The 5,960-nt window shown below is 40.4% G+C and overlaps 1 pseudogene; it reads left to right on the top strand.

Moving 5' to 3' along the window:
* Nucleotides 1–2,594: 2,594 nt before the first annotated feature.
* Nucleotides 2,595–2,713, top strand: LOC120593421 (uncharacterized; annotated as a pseudogene).
* The last annotated feature ends 3,247 nt before the right edge of the window (nt 2,714–5,960 follow it).

Here is a 5,960-nt window from a genome sequence, read left to right as displayed (position 1 = left end):
CCTCCCCCACTCCCTCGCAGTAACCCAGCCTTTGAGGGGACTTCTAGGATATGACTAATTGGGACTGAGACCGCTTACTCATTGGACCTCAGGAAGAGGCTTATACATGTAATCTGTAAGTTTCCTTCAACCCCTGTCTTGCTGATATTAGCCAAAGGAGAGGGATCATTGCTGGCTTTTAAAAAAGAAAGAACATTTAGACTTGTTTTTCTATTTCTACTTTCTCATAATTGTCATTACCAAGCCATTCTTCTTGATGTCTAGCTTCCCTTTCTCCTACTGCAAATCCAAACTCCCTTTCTTACAGTTTGGATGTGTGATATGTTTGGGCTTAGTTAGCTCCTTGCTCCCAAAGAATACATTTAGGTAAGTCATGAGTTTGTTGGCAAAGTGGGGAGGAGAAATTTTCCTCTACCCTCAAGATTCTTCTGGCTGGTCTAATAATCAAATATACATGAGACAAATTAACAAGAGAAAAATGACCAAATTTAATTACACACATATGTATGGGAACTCTGTATATGTGAGAGAGTCAGAGACCCCACATGCATGAAAGGAACAGAAAGTTAAAATGAGGTATATATGGCATTCTGAGCTAAGGATGAGGTGAGGCTTCAAAGGGTCATTGTAGGATGAGGAGAAGAGCAGATGTTTAGTAATTAGAAGTTTGTCCTGCTCTATAGATAGCTAAAAAAATAAGGTTATCTCTGAGAATCTGTTATTATGGACATGACCCTAATTCAAATTCTCGAGGTGGTTTAGGGGACAGCAGAAGTTTCTCTTGAGCCCACAGGGTCTTGGTTGCCTTTAGCTCAAACAATCTGCATCCCATAGAGGCACATCTTGGGATGTGCCCCCCACTAAGTTTAACATTGGGAGTTGATGCCACTTGTGCTTAGAGAGGCAAGCATGGAGGAAAGAGGATTATTAGCAAGGTCAGCAGCTGTCAGTCATCACAGCCAATAAGGACAAAGCCAGCAACCAAGACATGTCCCTCCAGCCTTGGCATCACTTTATGATTTCTTCAGTGTCATAGGGGAAAGTAAGATCTGGAACGGAAATATGACTTTTTTCTTTACCTCCTGAGATCAGCTGATCACTGAAAGATGAGACTAGCATCAGCACCAAGTTTGAAAAATATATTTTCCAATCTTAAAGCAAGGATATCTCATTAAATTATAATAATAAAGAATTGGACGGACAACTTAAACCATGTTGTCTAATACAGTAATAACTAGCCACAGCAGCCATTTGAATTAAAATTTAATAAAATTAAAAATTCAGTTCTTTGATTGTACCAGCCATGTTTCAAATACTCAGTAGTGCAGTATGACATATGTATGTATGACTGGAACATATGTTTTCTGTTTTTGTCTGAGATGAGCATCAGGGGCTAGAAGGACAGACTCTGGTAGATGAGTCTAGGAGTTGCTTATTCTTTCTCCATGCAAAGCAGCTGGAGTTTGGGCACAAGCTGGTTGGATATTCTGGAGCTGTGAGGGTGAAAGTCAAGGTCAGGAGAGGTGAACGGGTGAGCATGCTTGACTTCCTCTGAAGCAGGGATGCTCTTGGTCTAGAACCTAAAATGTCCTGTAGTGCTCTTCCTTCATGATGCATGTTCAGATTCAGGTAGGTGGGTTATGCACAAGATGCTTTCCTGGGCAGTGTTTAGGGGTCATATGGTGCTTGAAATTATGCAGCACCAGTCCAGTTGTCAAAAGCTGGATGAGAGGCCAGAATGAGATGGAGCATTGGGGGAGAGAGTCAGGAGCTAGACAATCAAGGCTACTTTGAAGAACAGCATCTGTGGAAAAACACAAATACCAAAAAACACCTGGCCAAATGCTTCCATGTGCCACTGTTCTAAGTGGTTTATGTGTATTAACTCATTTAACCCTCACAGCAGTAAAATTAATGTTAAACAATTATCACTCTTACTTTACAGATGAGAAAAGTGAGGCACAACAGAAGTTAAATCACTTGCTCAAGGTCACATCACTAAGGAGTAACAGAACTGGGACTTGAAGCCAAGCTTTCTAGCTTCAGAATCGGCACTTTGTGATCACTTCTGAAGAGCAGACCTCATTCACCTCCATGTACTCAACTGCTTCAAATCTCTGTAAAGGGAGTGGATTCTTGAAGCTGGGCAAAGAGTCTCTTGGATGACTGTTCTTTGGGCAAAGGTGATGTGAAGAAGGGAAGGGGAGAGGGGACTAGCAAAACCAAAGTCCACAGTGTTTCTATTTACAGATATCTGGCATATAGGAACATTAAGTTTTTGCTAGGCATAGAGCAAGATGTAGATGTGTCTAAGAGGAGAAACTGCCCTGTGTGATCAGAGATGGTTATTTCCTTAGGCCTTTAAAAGTTATGAAATTGATTTTGTTTAGCATATCTTATGGGATCTTGGAAGTATCTTCAAGTTGTTTCTTGAGTGCACTGCACTCCTCAGTAATTTCATTTAATCTGCATCTCTCACCATGTCTGATACACAGTCATGTATGCAAACTGACATACTGTAAATAACAATGAATGTGTATGTTAGTTAATATGCTGTTCCTATGTGAAACTGTAAGCACTCAGCAAATGGTAGCATCTATGGCCATGCTACCCTGAACAAGCCCAATCCTGTCTGATCTCAGAAGCTAAGCAGGGTTGGGCCTGGTTAGTACTTGGATGGGAGACCACCTAGGAAGACCAGGTGCTGTAGGCGTAAAAAATAAAATATATGGGATTGTGAGCTGACAAGGTCCTTGCAATCTGTGAGGTCAACCAAGGGTTGCCTCGCCTAAACAAAAACAAAAACAAAAACAAATGGTAGTTTACCCAGGTAGTTACCTAATAACAGTACTGCATAAGCTTTTCCAGATTATGTGTAAAGTATATATCATATACAAATAATAGAAATACTGTTCTGCTTCTTTTGTTGTTTATATAACAACGTTTAATTCCACATTAATATATAATATAGCTCTCATATACTTTAAAAATTTGATTCTTATTTATTTGTTTGTACATTTGATTCTATCCCAAAATCCAAAAGGTAACATATTACGTACTTTGAAATACTCCCTCCCAGCCATCTGGAGCCAATTTATGTTTTCTCTGAATTCTTCCACATGTATGCCACTAGAGGGAGCTCCAGGAGAAAGTCACTGCAGATAAGGACTAATACTAGCACTTCCCATAGCCTCCAACTTTTGTTTAAAAAAATGGTAGCAACACTTCATGCTGGACATCTTTCTACATCAGTTCCTAAAGAATATAGTTGTTATTTTATACAGTTACACAATATTTTATTGCATGAATGTATTATTTAACTAATTTCCCAAGCTATTTAGATTGTTTAAATTTTTTAAATATTTATTTTACCAGGTTGAAATAAAAATGTATTCAATTAATTTATATTAATAAATATTTAACAGCAAATGTCATGTATTAAGCTTTTTATTAGACCTTGATTATAAAACTCTTAGCAAGACAAAGTTCTTGCCTTCATAAAAGTAATATTCCAGTTTTATTGCAGCTATATTCTAGTTACATGTTACCTGAGGAACAAGTCAATGAGTGCCAGGCCATTATTTTCAAACTTTTTGCTCTTACATATAATTTGGCAATTAATATCACTCTAGTAGGGCCAGCTACATAATTTGAGGGGCCCAGTACAAAATGCAGGAGAAAACTTTTTCCTTTCTTCTTCAGTTTCAGTCTCTAAATGTCATGGTAACTTTTTTGTTTGTTTGTTTGTTTTTGCTATTTAATGTTGCACTTCTTCAGGCACAGTGATACTTAGGGGTCAAATGCAGTCCTTCACAAGTGCCTAGGGTCCTGCCCTTGAACGTGGCAAGACAGGTGTGTATGCCTGACCTATCTTGTTTCCTTCCCTGTACCTAGGTCCCTGCTGGGAGGAGGATGGCACAGAGGGTGGCAATGATTCCTGGGAGGAGGGCAGCTGAAAACCAGTCCTGGGGAGGCTGAGAAGTGTAAGAAGCAAGAGCCTAGGCTCCAAGCCCCTATCACATGTTCTAGTGTCCCAGAGAACTTCACTTACAAAACACGAATTGAAAGATGAAATTATTAAGAATTTGAAGTTGGTGACAAAGAGCATTAAAATCCCAAACACAGTGTCCCCTTCTAAGCATGGGGCCCTGTGTGACTGCTCTGGTTACACTCCCATGAAGTTCACTCTGCCTTCTGCACAAGTGGAATTGTTGGCACAAAGAACATGTGCATTTGTAATTTTAACAAATATTGATAAACTGCCCTGCACGAAGTTGTATACTTTGTACAAAGTCACTTGCTCAAGGTCATACCACTAGGGAGCGGCAGAGCTGGTATTTGAAGCCAGGCTTTCTAGCCTCAGAATTGGCACTTGTCACGATTACAATATTGACCTCTACACATTGTACCTCAGCTTTCTCTTCTGTAAGTGGGGGAATAATAACATGCATTTCATTTGGCTTGTGATGAGAATTACGTGAATGAGTCCAGGTGATTGGTACACAGTAACCACTCAGAAAATGCTGTCTTAGCCATTCAGTGATTTTTCTTCTGGAACTCCCTTTGATGACATAAATATCATGAGGTATTGGATATTTTCTTTTCCACTCGTGTGGCCCTATTTTCATAGTATTTGTGTTTAAATTTGTCTGGATATTCCATGAAGATTCAATGACTGATAAACTGAAAAATGTTCTAATTTATACTCATTAGCCAGATGTTTTAAAGATTGGCTGGAGAAATGAGAACATGAATTTGAATCAATCTGATGCAGATACCCAGCAAATGGATGCTTATAGCATGTGAGCACGTGTGTTGTAGTAAAGCCAGAGGCTGCTCTTTTATACTGGTATATTTATATAAGTAACACGCAGTATAGAAAACTAGAAAAAAGGTAGGAGAATATAGAGAACATAAAGCCAATGATGCATCGCCAAACGTTTAATTTTCCTATTATTTTTTTCATTTTTGTATCTTCATTGTTACTAGCCTAAAATTTACCAATATTTTCATCTCTCATAAAGAAAACCATTCAGCTTGTTATGAATCAGGTGAGTCAGGCTCTTAGGCTTTTTTCTTTTTTCTTTTTCCAGAAGTGAGAATGAATTCGTGCTGATTCTGACCAAAATATTATGGACTTCCCTGTGGAAGAGGCATTAAGCTAAAGCTATTCCGTAGGTCCTGGTGGGATAGAACAATTAAATGCAAGTCCTCGCAGGCCAATTTCAGTTCAATACAAAGAAGAATCTTTTCTCCATAGGAACTGTCCACCCCCTGACCTGTGGGAGTGAGCTTCCCTGTCCAGGACGTTCAAGCCAACACTGAACGGACATTAGGCGAGGTAACACTAAGGTTTTTTTCCTAGCTGTAGGATGGTACAAGAGTATAAATTTTCCTTTCCTGTCTTTTATCCTGCTCTTCCTCTCTTCCTTTCCATTTCCCTGGCACTTTCACCTCTCGCCAACATCCCCGCAGGGTCTTGAGGCTAAAGGCCCAGGAAGAGCTCCTAGTCTGCCCCGCAACGGCTGACGTCCATGGCTTCCCCACGGAGAATTGGTTGCCAAGAGCCTTTGGGGGCGGTGACCGCATATATGCAAAAGCGAAGCAAAAAACGAGGCACCTGCGAGAGGTGCAGTGACAGCTAGTTCCCACAGACAAATCCTTTTTTCCCTTTCACTTCAGACTCACTGCTCTTGGTCACCTGCTTTTCTCTGCTGTCCTCTTCGTTTCTCCAGTTTGGTCCAGCTTGGACTATAGCTCAGGAGAAGGAAGACTCAGGTGGCCATCCTGGCACCTAACCCAGTCCCTGGCAGCACTCACCTAGTGATGGCCCTTCTGTCAATATGTAATTGCTCCGACAGTAGGAAACCGCGGTGGTGGCCATTTTGGAACTGGGCAGCTGTCATTTTGCCCATCACCTGGAAGCCTGGCAATTACAGTCTTTTTCTTTTCTTTTTTCC

This window comes from Pteropus medius, unplaced genomic scaffold (assembly GCF_902729225.1).
Source record: "Pteropus medius unplaced genomic scaffold, Ma_sr-lr_union100, whole genome shotgun sequence".
Classification (NCBI taxonomy): domain Eukaryota; kingdom Metazoa; phylum Chordata; class Mammalia; order Chiroptera; family Pteropodidae; genus Pteropus; species Pteropus medius.
Note: the sequence above shows the minus strand (reverse complement) of the source record. Positions and strands in the feature narration are given on the sequence as shown.